Source organism: Stenella coeruleoalba (genome assembly GCF_951394435.1).
Source record: "Stenella coeruleoalba genome assembly, chromosome: 7".
Taxonomy (NCBI): domain Eukaryota; kingdom Metazoa; phylum Chordata; class Mammalia; order Artiodactyla; family Delphinidae; genus Stenella; species Stenella coeruleoalba.
This window is the reverse complement of record NC_137153.1, coordinates 64,122,267-64,136,758: the sequence shown is the minus strand read 5'-3', so window position 1 is coordinate 64,136,758 and position 14,492 is coordinate 64,122,267. Positions and strand designations below refer to the sequence as shown.

At 37.6% G+C, this 14,492-nt stretch overlaps 1 protein-coding gene across 13 annotated transcripts in view; it reads right to left on the bottom strand.

Annotated features, from left to right (window-relative positions):
• PTPRD (protein tyrosine phosphatase receptor type D) overlaps positions 1 to 14,492 on the bottom strand; it is a 2,135,645-nt gene that overhangs the window by 821,092 nt on the left and 1,300,061 nt on the right. The window lies entirely within an intron of this gene.

Sequence of the window (14,492 nt, the reverse complement as noted above, 5' to 3'; positions counted from 1 at the left end):
AAAGTGGATGTAGCAATTATACTCCCCTGAAATACATGTATGTGTTCCTGTTGTATCACGTCTTTGCCAATACCTGGTAGGGGTACTTGCTTTGAATGTCTAGGTTAGATCAGTGAAAGAGGAGAGAGAGAATGAAGGCTTGAGGTGGAAGCAGGAAGGCTCCTGACCCAGAGTCTAGTTGACTAGTAGGAGAACAATGATTGTTCTGTGAGTGGTGAAGATTTGAACGTCACTGCCAAGGATTTTTCTTTGAAGTCGGAGAATCCATGAAGTGTTGGTGAGCCAAGTGAAAAGCATGGTATTCTGTAGAATTATGAGGGTGCAAATTAATCTGGCAATGGAATTTTGGTGCATAATAAATTGTGTGTGTAGGGGAGGGAGGGCTTGAGTCCTTTCACAGGCAAATAGACAAATCCAATACATAAAATAGGAAGAGTCTACGTAGGAGAATCATTAGAAATATCTAGAGTGGTAGATTAAGGATGAAAAATATCACAAGAGTAAAAGTTTGCTACGAAGAACTACTTTATATCATTCTATCCTGAACAACATCTTATTCTTCTTGTGATCAATTTTGAACACAGTGTGTCTCAGAAGGGATGGGAAAACAATTCCACTATTTTCTGATATGGGAATTTCCCATCAGTGTTTACTGAACTGTTTTAGTAAGTGATTGCTTTATAAGGTAATTATTTTATAATTATCCTATAAAGCCTACTTTAAAAAATGTCCTCTAGAGCCAGAAACAATCATACAATTTTATAGTTGGAAGAGGTCTTGGACAACATCTAATTAAACCTTCTCATTTCACAGATGAGGAGGTATAGATGCACAGTTGCCCAGTTACTTGATCAGGCTAAGGCACTAGTTAATGCAAATGCAGAAGAATCCAGGCCTTTTGACCTAGAAGATAATCATCATAAATTCACTTTATTAAAGCAACACTGAAAAATGTCTTTCTTGATTTTCCTTACCTGGCCTATTTCAACACATCTATCAGAACTCACCAGAGTTCATCTACTTTAAGACCTTTTGATCTCCTCTTTACTTTCATCTACTTTAAGATCTCTGATCTCCTCACTCTTTAAGTCTGAGTTACATGTCTTACTATGTCTTAAATGACATTTTATAACGACTTCTATTCTGAAATTATCTATATACTTATCTCTTTGCCCAATATATTGAGGAACCAGAAGGTAGGGACTGCTTTTTTCTCTGCTTAGGCCTTGGCATTTTGCAAAAACTTAATGTACAACAGTACTTGTTAAATATTTGTAGAATGAGTTAAATGTGTCAAAATTTGGTCCATAATCATTTTGGTATGTACGTAGGTAGAGATGAAATATGTGACTTTACCCATCATGTTAGTCTTTTGGGCTGTTCATTGATACTTCTATTTCTCTTCTTTTCAGGCACATGGTAGAAATGTAGCTCCTTATACCTTTGAAATTAGTGTGGCTCTGTTATTTGAGCAGAAGTAACACATGTCACTTCCATGTAGAAGCCTTTAATAGTTATCAATTTGCTCTTCCCTCCCTCCAGCTTCAATGATCTTGGAGACTGAGTGAGGAAAACAATCCTTAACCAACCCATAATAGACATGTAGGATGATAGAGAAGTAATCTCTATTGTTTTAAATCAACAGGATTTTAGAGTTGCTACTGCAGTATAACCTAGCATGCCCTGGCTTAATTGTAATGAGATGAGACTGGGGACTCCGGGAGAGAGTGAGTCTTTGTATGTGGGAGGGACATGAACCATCGGCGGCCAAAGGGTGGACTGCGGTAGACAGTTTCTAAAATGGATCTTGAAGATCTCCATCTCCCGGCATTTGTGTGCTGTGTAAGTCCCTCTCCTTTGAATGTGAGTTAGACCTAAGATTTGTTTCTACAAAAAAAAAAAAAAAAAAAAAAAAACAGCAAAAGTGATAGGATGTTGCTTATGAAATTAGATTTTTAAAAGACTGTGGCTTCCTTCTTGATCATCCCTCTGACTTTTTCTTTCTTGGAGCCTTTGGTCTGGAGAAAGTGAGCTGCCATGTGGTGAGTAAACCTATTGAAAAACCTACATGGCAAGGGATTAACGTCACTGGTTTATATCAGGGAAGTGTGTGAGGTTTGTAAACAGTCAATGAATGAGCTTGAAAGTGGATCTCCTGTGCTTTGCCAAAATCATGTTAGTATACTTGGAAGTGGATCATCTTCCATTTGGGCCTTGAAATGACCCCAGTCCTGGCTGATACCTTGACTGCAATCTTGTGAGAGATCCTGAGTCAGAGGCACCCAGCTATACAACCCTAATTCATAACTCACAGAAACTACGAGATAATGAAAACTTGTTGTTTCAAACTGCTATGTTTTGGGATAATCTGCTACCCCGCAAGAGATAACTAACACATTTTGTGAGTAATTCCCTGTGTAAATATGTTGTAACAATAGAGCAGACACATTCACTTCATGTCAGACATGCCTGATGATGACTATATCTGAAGTTAAATGTACTCTTTTAATTCTTTATTTATTGAAGCATTGTAATATAGTTATAGCCCATTGGTGGATATAGGAACCCAAAGCCATATAAGAAGCAAATTCATACTTTAGTTATTTGAATCAGTTAATGATATCAAAACTTTATAGAAATGAACAAGGATTTCTGAATCTAAGTAATGGTGATCAGTATTTAGCATACTAGGAAATTAGGTATTTTGGACCCCTTTGATTTTCCCAGATAACATGATTTGTACATTAAGGAGAAGCATGGGTTACATTAGACCATTTTCCTGTAGCTCCAATATAAGCTGACATTTACATAAATAGCTATCCCAATTCTTGTATTGCTTCTGAAAAATTTATCAAAATATGGTCAAAAGAGTGAAAGGACGGTATGAGATGAGGGCTCTCAGGCTATTTTGAGTCATCTGACTCTAAAAATGAGGGCATGACACCTACACGTTTTCCCATAGCTGTTCAATATCAGGAATCCAGGACAGGGTCTGTTCAGTAAATCAGAGAGTTAATGTTAAATTCTATATAGCAAAGATGAAAAAAATAAGCTGTAAGAAAAAAAAATTACAAAGTATGTGGGAGAAAGCAAGACAGCAGGTCTCACAGGAAAAAATAAACTCTTATGCTGAAAAATTTTTTGCTAGCAACCTTAGGACAATACAATAAGGCTTGAGCCCCACAGAGGGACGCTGCTTAGCTATTAAGCTAACAAGAGACTTGGAAGACAGGTATTCTAGCTATTAAAAGGTTTTTCATAGGTGAGTACAATTGTTTTCACATGTTTGAAATCTACCCTGTTTCAATTCCACCAGGCATTCCTGATGAATACTGCATTTTCCACGGAAGCAACCATTTATAATTTCCTTTTATTCTTGTTTGTTACTACAAAAGACTCGGTCTCAGGGGGCTTTGATTAAGATGAGACAAAGAATGAAACAAATAAGAGTCTGTTAAATGTCTGCCTGAAACCAGAGCTGCACCACTAAATATGAAAGACTCTTCAAAACCAATAATAAAATAATCACCCTTTTTGCAAGACTGATAAGAAAACGAAGGCGAGATGTACATTTGGGGAAACTAATTTACACTGTAGGAGGAAAGAGGAGGAAGAAGAGCAATGACAGAAAATCAACTGTTAATAAATATCAGAGAGTGCCGAGAAATCACAAGATAAGCTGTAGCATATGTTCCTCCAGCTAGAATATGGCAATCATTTCTCTGAGAAGAGAAGCTCATAGGCTCCCCCACCCCCTCCAACAGGCAATCATTTTGCATTTTACATTATTTGAAAAGAGCTTGATTATTTTCCTTTGAAAGAAACCGGACTGATTCACATTTACCTGTCAACAGAATGTTCTATTCCTCTGTTTTGCCTGTCTATTTAAAGGCATATGACCTGACTATGAAATTCCATAGACAAATAGTTCCTCAGATGTAAATAAATAATAGTGAGTGACCAGCTCATGTTTTTACGTGTTTTTTTTTTTTTTTTGGCTAAATTATAATCCACAGCCTGATAAATATGACTGATAATTGCAGTAATATGTTGAGATAATGAATATTGCTTTATTCAAGGTCAGATACAATCTTTAAAAATCATATCCAGAGGGAAAAGTTCCACATGAAAATGATAATTATGTTATTTGAAGTCTAGTTTAAAAGGAGCAACATAATATATAATCTCTTCTGGTTTTGTAAACCTGTATATTTAAACGTTGCTCTATCAAGAAGGGATCGACAAGAGAAATGTGTAAAGACAAAAAAGAAGTGGGCAGCTTGTCAACTGACTTATATGGGTTTGATTTTATTTATTGAAGTAGGGTTGTAGGATCCAGTGCCTTAGTGAGACAGTGGTTCTAGAAGCATTTACGTAGCATTTCTAAATATTATACATATATTGCATATTATTGAAGGGGGATAGGGAACAACATCCTTCACTGAGCATCTAAAAACTTGGGTTCTAGTATGAGTTCTGCAGCTTATCAAATAGGTATCTTCAGTAAATCAGCGAAACATTTTTAGCTTTAGTTTTCTCATTCCACCAAATGAAAGATATGAAAGATATAAATCAATCAATAACATTATCAAGGATAAATCTAACACAATGAACCTTATGTATCACAATTATACTACATATTTATATATAATATCTATGTATTTGTATATGTGTATGTGTGCATATAGGTATATATATGTATGTGTGTGTGTGTGTATATATATATATATATATATATATATACACACACACACACACACACATACACAGACTTCTCAAATAAACATATCATTAGGCTGTCATTGTGACAGCACTCAAAGCTATGAAAACTTTACCAAAATTCTGAGATAAAGAAAGATAATTCACACTGAAGCTCAATTTCACAATGCTACTCAAGTAATTCACAAAGACATTCAGTTTAACATTTGGTTTTGCAAAATGAATCGGAATATTCTGTGTGTGGAATGCAAAGATGATCCTTTGAAAATGGAAGATCTTTGGGTGATTGGAGCTCAGTGTCCATTATCAATAAACTATCAAATTCAACCTAACTACAGGCCTACAGGAAGGCCTATTCCTACCAGGCCAACAGGAAGACGTATTTCTAGATTACACAAGAATTATGGCAGCCTCTGTTTCAGTATGTTCCTCAGCAAGTTGATATTAATATGAACTTTTGCGGTCTTCAGGTTTTTTATTAAAATATTGTCTTGTTTTGTTTTTTTTTCCTCAGTTCATCACACAGCTTAAGATCTTTCATCTGAATGGAGCATTCACCTCCTTCAAAGAGTCTGTAGCATTGTTGCTTTTAGTCAGATATTAGCAGTTTTCCTTAATCATAAACATTATTTAAATGCAAAAAAAAAATGTGTGCACACAAAGATAAATTTTTTACATGGACTATAGATTTTTCACAATGCTGAGGAACTGAAAGAGCTATAGGCTGTCAAGGGCAAGAGAGAACAAATTACCTAAAACGTAGTGCTGGAAGCAGAATTGTGGGCAGGTCATAGATTCATCATGACTAATTAAGTAGAAACGTTTCATAAATGCTAATGTTTAGAAATTGTGAGAAAAACATTTTATGCAATCTGAAATTCCATCCTGTACCTAAATTATTTTGGGAAATTATAAGGAAAAATGTTCTACAGTTTGTAGGATAGTTCATGGGATCGAAAGTTGGGGAGGCGAGGAGTTCAGCCCATGTTTGGCCACTTGGCAGCTCTGAGATTTTGGGTGAGGATTTAACATACCTGAACTTTCACTTTCTCATGTGGAAAATAAGATAATGGTCTACCTTAACATCTGCATGTCATTGTATGGTAAAAATCACATGCAATCAGAAAGCTGAATAATTGCTACCACCAACAGTTTAAGGTTTCTTCCTACTGCCTGGGACACAGAGTGAAATTATATCAAACAGTCATGACCCTGATCAAGTGTGAACTTTTGATTCTATCCATCACCCATCTAACCGATCATTCAATATTTATTAAGCACCACTGTAGGCAAGTCACTGGTTGAACTAGAAAATTCAAAAATGAAAAATGTAATATCTCTGCCCTCAAGTGCCCTATAGTTTAATGGAGAAGCTTATCTCTTAATACACCAATGTTGTGTTCTTATGCACTTTCTTCTATAAAGCAGTGATTAAGCACATTGGCTCTGAAGTCAGGTCTAGGATTCTAATCCCAACTTTTTAAAGGTGGTGCCGTCTTAAGCAAGTATATTTATTTCTCTAAGCCCTATTTTCTTTACTGGCAAACGTGTACTAAAATAGTACTTAATTCATTGGACTGTTGTGAATATTAAATTAAATCACGCACATGAAGCATTTAGTGTCATGCCTGGCATATAATATGTGCTCAATAAAAAAATATTAACTATATTTATTAGCACTTTTTCTTACTCTGATCCTTGTATGCTTCCTCCTAGGAAAGAGAAAACCAACACCTCCTATCTAGGAGCCAGCCTGCTCCCATCATTCAGTCCTTGGGGTCCACCTGGTCCCCACAGCTAAGTCTCAGAATTCTCCTGTTGAACATAAATATTTTCAGAGCACATCAACATCAGACAGTTTCACTCTTTGGCCATGGTGGAGCTGGACAAAAACAAGGCCACTCCATTATCATGTCTGAAAATAGATAAAAACCTGAACATTGTGAAAAGTAAAAAACGATCAAACATCCCTCATCCTGGCTCATATGAGTGACTGTTGCTTCTTTTCCAGTAATAGATTTTGTTTGGTTTTTCCTCCTTCTAGGTAAGATAAAGATACCCAGTTGTAGAGTTACTGGCAGCATTTCATGAAGAGCGAAGCCCCATTTCCTTATACTCTCCTCAAAAGCATTTAACACAGCCAAAATCCTATCACCCTCTTACTGAAGTTCCCTGTAACTCTCCATGGTATATGGTCTCCAAGGCTGCAACAAGCAATAAGTCCAGCTCTTCAACTACAGGTGTGTCCCTGGAGGTCACCGGCTGGACTGACGGCACACCTGTGTGCCGTCTCTCTTGCCTCCACATGTCATTATTTTTCTACCCTGTTGCACAAGTCTTTCATTATACTTTGACTTCCTTTTCCTGATCACCACTCCTTTCATGTTAAATGGTTACTGAAAGAAAGAATGTTCCTTTTCTGTGTATCTAATTGTTATGGTTCTTCTTTTTTATAGCCCCAGTCCTGGCTATGGAAAAATTACCTCAGGAAAAAATTGGCTCACCCTTGGGCTTCCCTGGTGGCGCAGTGGTTGAGAGTCCGCCTGCCGATGCAGGGGACACGGGTTCGTGCCCTGGTCCGGGAAGATCCCACATGCCGCGGAGCGGCTGGGCCCGTGAGCCATGGCCACTGATCCTGTGCGTCCGGAGCCTGTGCTCCGCAACAGGAGAGGCCACAACAGTGAGAGGCCCGTGTATCGCAAAAAAAAAAAAAAAAAAAAAAAAAAATTGGCTCACCCTTTTGTCAGACAAGGAGATTACACAGCATCAAGATTTCTGACACTGATATCTCTTAAAACTCAGGCAAGGACTAATCTAGGGAAAGAATAATTTTGACTGGGTGTTGAGCAGTGAAAGAACATAGGAAGACTGCTAGGAATTCTGACTTTCTACAAGGGAGTAAAAGCATGCATATAGTTTGGCTCATACTTTTAGTTATAAATCTTGTTTTTCTTATATTTACTTGAGTTCAGTTATTATTTTAATTTCACTTAGATCTGTGGCTTTGTATTTCTTTAATCTTTCATAGTTTCCAGTGGGTGATTTTGGGACTATAAATACACTTGCTATTAACTGGGTTGAAAACATGCATCATAAAATCGAAGCAAACTTAAAATGTAAATTTTGTTCATTCTTCTACTCTACCCTAAGTATCCAATTAAAATTTCACTGGAAATTAGCTCTCCTGTGGGGAGTTTGTAGCCCTTTGTCAGATAGGTTTAAATCATTTTTTTCTGTTGATTTTTCCTTTATCCATTTAGTAAACATGAAACCGCTTAGAAGTTAAAGATGTTTTAGGATAAACAAAGCTGCTGGTAGACACATGAGATGTGGAAGCATACCACTTTAGTTTTCTCTTGCTCTGAATAAAGTCAGTCTTGCGAATTTTAGGTAATATCTTCTCCATAAATATTTTTAGTAACTCAAGTTGGAATGCCTAAGATTTTATATTTCAATGGGATAGTGTTACTGAGGGAAATGGGCCCAAATGCAAACATATGGAGTCAGTTTTAACCTAAACTTAAATTCCTACATGTTCTAAAATAAAAATGAACTGGACAGAAACCTTATTATTCCACTGGCTGAAGGTGTCTAGAAGCAGTGTCTTGTCTTAATGAAAAGCATCTGATTTTCGCCTCTGGATAGATGGCTATACAGTATAGCTTCAAAAGACTGGCGGTGGTGGAGCGGACTCCTTAATTGGTCCCTACCTGAATTCCATTATGTGAGGTCGGCCTTTGATTCTAAGGTCAGGCCTCTGGCTTCCAAATTCATCATAGTTTGGGTGTTTTTTAGAGAACTTCTCAGTCACAAAAGGATGACACAACTCATGATTAATTATGTATATAACACCAAAGATATCCATTGGACAGCAGATTAAGTGTTATCTAGAAGGTACAGATTGAAAGTTGGTTAAGACCTGAAGGGCTTCACTGACAATGAGTGCAAAAGGAAACACAATCTCATCGTTCTAGGTAAGAAGACAAAGAAGAGGGGATGGTTGGCTGTTGTATCTAGAGTACTTTGCAATATACATAAAACTAAGCTGATCCCTCAAGGAAGGATTCTGGGTGCTGTGCACATATTACTGCTGGGATAGGAATTGACTTTAGAAAACAAAGAAGACCTTTTAAGCACATTCCCTTTTTCAGGGACCTAGTACAAAACTAGGAAAGGTGAATGTAAACGAGTTAAATGGCATTTGAAAAAAAAATATTTCAGAAATATGCCAAGACTAAAGAATTCCCAAACGTTTAAGCTATGCAGGTCAACTTCTTCTTTTTTTTAAAAATAAATTTATTTATTTTATTTATTTCTGGCTGCTTTGGTTCTTCATTGCTATGTGCTGCTTTCTCTAGTTGCAGTGAGCAGGTGCTGCTATTTGTTGTGGTGCGCGGGTTTCTCATTGCGGTAGTTTCTCTTGTTGCGGCGCACAGGTTCTAGGCGCGCGGGTTTCAGTAGTTGGGGTACATGGGCTCAGTAGTTGTGTCTTGCAGGCTCTAGAGCGCAGCCTCGGTAGTTGTGGCGCACGGGCTTAGTTGCTCCACGGCATGTGGGATCTTCCTGGACCAGGGCTTGAAACCGTGTCCCCTGCATTGGCAGGCGGATTCTTAACCACTGAGCCACCAGGGAAGCCCAGGTCAACTTCTTAAGAAAAGGTAAAACAATTTAAAATGTAACATAAGGTCTCAAAAATAATTTTATGAAAACAGATTATAAAGTAGTTTATATACATACAATACATTTATAGGTATGTATGTATGTATTTCTAATCCTAGTGATAAACCTGAATGGCCCTGCTGTGGTCACTGGACTTGGCATTAGAAACTTGCATTCTGATTCCAGCTCTCCTCTTTTTTGCAGTGTGGTCTAGCAAGTCTTTGAACTTCTGACTGAAAATTGGCAATACCTATTTACCTACACAAGGTTGTTATCGGTCCAGTGGTGGGCACAAGATCTGATGACCTAATTAGATCAAAGGGGCAGTTTAACAGGCCACGGTTGAGGAACAGTTTTGACCATCACTGCTTGTGAGCAACGAAGTGAGTGGTCCTTCTATCTGGCAGCTATCTTGGGACTAGGAGGGAGGAAACTTGGCAAAAAAGCCGAGGTGAGGAAGAGGATAGAAGGGAGGAATCACTGTGAATTTGAGCAGAAACCATGATATCCTACACGGGGAGTCTTTCTGATCTCTGGACTTTTTGTTACATAAAACGAAATATTTCCTTATCACTTAATCTAGTATGAATATAATCCACTTTATTGGTAGTTTCTCCTTATGTTTCCAAAATGAGCACTCTCTCTCCTCTTTATCTGGATCAAGCAAGTATTCAATCTCTGAGAATGAAGACAGTCTATACTTGTTAGATCCATTTATGAGTTAAGCACTAGTTGATATTTTACATATGTAATCTTATTTAACTTTACAGTCCCCTCACTTTACAGATAAGGGAACCAAAGGCAAAGTTAGTGAAATGATTTGACTAAGGTACACGGGATTCCAACCCAAACTGTCTGGTTACAGATCTCTCTCTCTTTTTTTTTTTTTTTTTTTTTTTCCATTATACCACTGTGCAAAGCGATTGTAAATCTTTATTAAAGATATCCCTATTTGGTAGAGGTCTGCTGAAAATTGATTCTTTAAAAGGTATCAATATATACCCTGGATAATCACTAATGCTTTTGCAGTGAATAAAATAATGGCTGGATAGTGGTGGCAGTTCCCTTACCCTTCTAACCAAAAACTGCAAAAAGCTTCAGAACAAAGAAATTATCAATGTCTGCATAAAACCATCATAGATTACATTCCCCTATGTGGTTTCCCTCTCTATTGTAGAAATTCTTTCTGAATTCAAAAGAAGCTATTATTAAAAAGCTAATCTCCTCTTACATGAAGAACAGTATATGCTGCAAATATCTCAAAATATGTACTAAACATGGTTTCACTGAAGGGTTAGAATAGCAGGACTATTATCAAGACATAAGGGAAAAAGAATAGAAACCTCTGAATAATATAAGAGAATTCTTATTATGAAAAGTGGCTCATCTAACTACAAACAGTGACATCTTCAAGAAAGCATTCTTCTCTTTTTGTAAACAACATATAAAATTGTCAGATTTTACCACATATGTCAGAAGCAAGAGGAAAACTAAAATAAATGTTGAAAATAGGGAGCATTAAAAAGCAATGCTGAGCTGAGTAGAAGGAAACAGGAAAATAGGAAATGGAAAGAAACTCTTGTGTTAGCATTTGGTGTCAAGGTCCTTCCTATTTTTATCATAGTGAAGAAAAGCATGGAATATGTTTGTCTAGACAACTTATATTTGGTAAAGGTGAGCACAGCAAGCTGCAAAATCAATAATTCTACTGATTCTAAGTTTATTTTGCTCAGTTGTCTTAAGAATAATGCAAATATTAACTAGTATGTCTTTAAGTAGTAAGGCAATAGTATAGAAAACCCAGTGGTGAATAGAGTACAATGTTGGAGGCTTTGTGATTTAAAAAAAAAACAAAAAAGCACTGATTTGTTTTCATAGGATTATGATTAGGCCTAGATGTCAAACTTCTCTAAGAGACTTATAAAAAAATCTTTCCAATAAAAGCAATTTAAAAATGTCTTATGATGTTAACAATGCATTTAAAAGGTGAAAATAACGTTCTATAGACAGCAAAATACTATACAAAATAATTCTGACTAATTTAATTTAAATAAACTGATTATTTGGATTAATTTTGAGGTGATAATCATAGCACAGTTCTTAAATTATTTTAAGGATAGTCACCAAATTTTTACTCAACATCAACTTGTAGAAAACACAGGTCTGGGAGCTGTGGCACAGAGCAAAAAGACGATAATGAGGAACAGTCTACCTTCAAGGACTTTGTTGAGTATGAAACACAAAAAGAAGCAGAATGTGTTGAATGCACTGTGAGAGACATACACAAATTTTTGGTGGATTCTGGTGCAAAAGGTGCTCATTTTCAATTGGAAGGTGAGAAAAGGCCCCATGTTAGTGATGGCATCTGGATGAACTTGGATAGTGTGCTGCAGAAGGACATGCAGATGTTGGGAACATGCTAGCAGAGAGACCAGGGCTCAGAAATCCCAGTTTTCCAGCAAGAGTAATTAATATTGGTGGAATCTCTTCACTCTACTGAATTTGTACTCTATTGCAACACAGATCTTATTGTTTGATCCATTGCTCTCTTCCATTTCTACAGATTATTGACAAGGTTTGATGTAAGCTGGTTAGACATTAATTATATGCTTCCCTTTAACACCCCTATGTATTTAAAAGCTTTCCATTTTCTTCTGGACATCTTTAGTATTGGGTAGAAGAGATTAAAGCTATCCCTAAGAGCTGTTTTTTCAGTCTTCTACTACTGTTAAACCAAGATGAAAATTTTTCTTAATACAAAATTCCCCAAAGGAAACTATCACAAGTTACTAAATCCAGACTTTGAAGAAGCCACATTATATCAGATCCAAGTTTGATCAACAGTCTCCTCTTTTATCAGAATCCTGTCTAATTGCGGAGGAAAGACTGGTATATCATTAGCTGTTGCCTTGAGACTTCAGTCTTACAGGTGTGAAGTAGCAGCATGACGGACATGTGTATAGAGGCAATATGCTCCAAAAAGTGATCATCTGAACTGCAGCCCATATCATGACCTTCTCAGAAAGACAGGAACAGTTAGCACAGAGCACAACTGCACACACAGGGACTTTATGGCCCCTCTGGTCTTGACCTTTGAAGACTGGCTTTCTTACCTCTATTTAATTGAGTCCTTTTCTGACTCTTCTTTCACGTGCCCCTTAAATTTTGATGTTTCTTCACATCTCCCATCTTCATCCTCCTCTTGAGACCTAGACATCTGTTTCTAGCTGCCTACCTGCCATCTCAATCTAGAAACAACAATCATACTAACAGCTATGAGCTACTGAGAACATACTATGTGCCTGGGCACTTAAGATATTTCATCCAGTTTAAGACTTCAAAGACTTCTGAAAAATCAGATTTTTTTTCTCTTTTATCTGAAACTTAGAAAGGCTCGGTCATGCGCTCAAGGTCACACAGCTGGTATATGGTAAAACTTGGATGTGAGTCTATTCTAAAACCTGATCCACTGAAACCCATGCATTTTCCATTACGCTTTACCATACCTCCCATAGGAATTTCAATGTCTCTCTGTTTTTCACATCATTACCATCTATTGATTCTCTCAAACTAGAAAACTTGAAATTATTTCTTCTTATCCCTCTATAAGTCATTCACTCAGTCTCTTAAATATCATTTTAATCCTCCTCTCGATCTCACTGTTACACTCAGGTTCTTATTCCATCTTTCCTGAGCTAATATGAAAGCCTTTCAGCCATTTTTCCTATCCTCAAACTTTCCTCCCTTTAATCCATTCTCTCCATCTCTGCCACAGTCATATTCCCCAAAGTATCCAAATTGGATTACAGGTAATTTACACTTTCTTTTTTGCATGCTTTATTATTATTATTATTTTTTCAGTTTCTGATGTATCAAGTACGTGTTTTTACAAACTCAAACAAATTATGCTTTAAAACACAGAAGAAGGGCTTCCCTGGTGGCGCAGTGGTTGAGAGTCCGCCTGCCGATGCAGGGGACAGGGGTTCGTGCTCCAGTCCGGGAGGATCCTACATGCCACGGAGCGGCTGGGCCTGTGAGCCATGGCCGCTGAGCCTGCGTGTCCAGAGCCTGTGTTCCGCAGCGGGAGAGGCCACAACAGTGAGAGGCCCGTGTACCGCAACAAAACAAAACAAAACACATAGAAGAAAGTCCTTCAATTTTTACATAGAAGAAAATGACTGTTTCAGAGAAGTGCTCTAGAAAGATTAATTTGGCAGTAGAGTAAAAGAGGGATTGGAAAAAGAAGAAAATGAAGCTATAGAACCTAGCTTTCTCTGTTCAGTCAACTCTTCGTCTTTACAGTGTGGATAAAGACAGGGACGATATGTCTCTGATTTGGGGAGCAGATTAAATTGGGAAAGCTGAGAATTTTGTCCTGAGCGATCCAGTGCCTTTCTAGGTCAACTCAGATTAATACTGGTTGCATTACTGCTAAAATTAATGCTGTACACCAGGGAACAGATGTGAGTTTATCATGCGAGTTCAAGAATTGGGACTTCTGATTTCTAATACAGCCTGATACCCTCTTTAGCTTTGCGGAATTGAGTTGGTAAATCTGCTTTGCAGAAATGTGGTTAGTAAATATGCACAGGCCCTGTTTCATTAGTTAATATGCCTGATGCTTCCAGTGACCACATTTTTCACTGCAAGCATGTCTCTCTATAAACAGTTACTATATTTTTTCCTCTTTCTTTGGAGTTCCCTTAATTATCATCACAAAATCAAATTCATAAATTTATTGATAGTGCTAATATGCTATTAAAACTTTGTCAGCTAGTTTAATCCATTTATGTTTGGACAAAGCCTAGCTTAGACACTTTAGAAAGTTTCCGGACTTCCCTGGTGGTGTAGTGGTTAAGAATCCACCTGCCAATGCAGGGGACACGGGTTTGATCCCTGGTCCGGGAAGATCCCACTTGCCATGGAGCAACTAAGCCCGTTCTCCACAACTGCTGAGCCTGCGCTCTAGAGCCCGCAAGCCACAACTACTGAGCCCGTGTGCCACAACTACTAAAGCCCACATGCCTAGAGCCTGTGCTCCGCAACAAGAGAAGCCACCGCAATGAGAAGCCCGCACACCGCAACGAAGAGTAGTCCCTGCTCGCTGCAAGTAG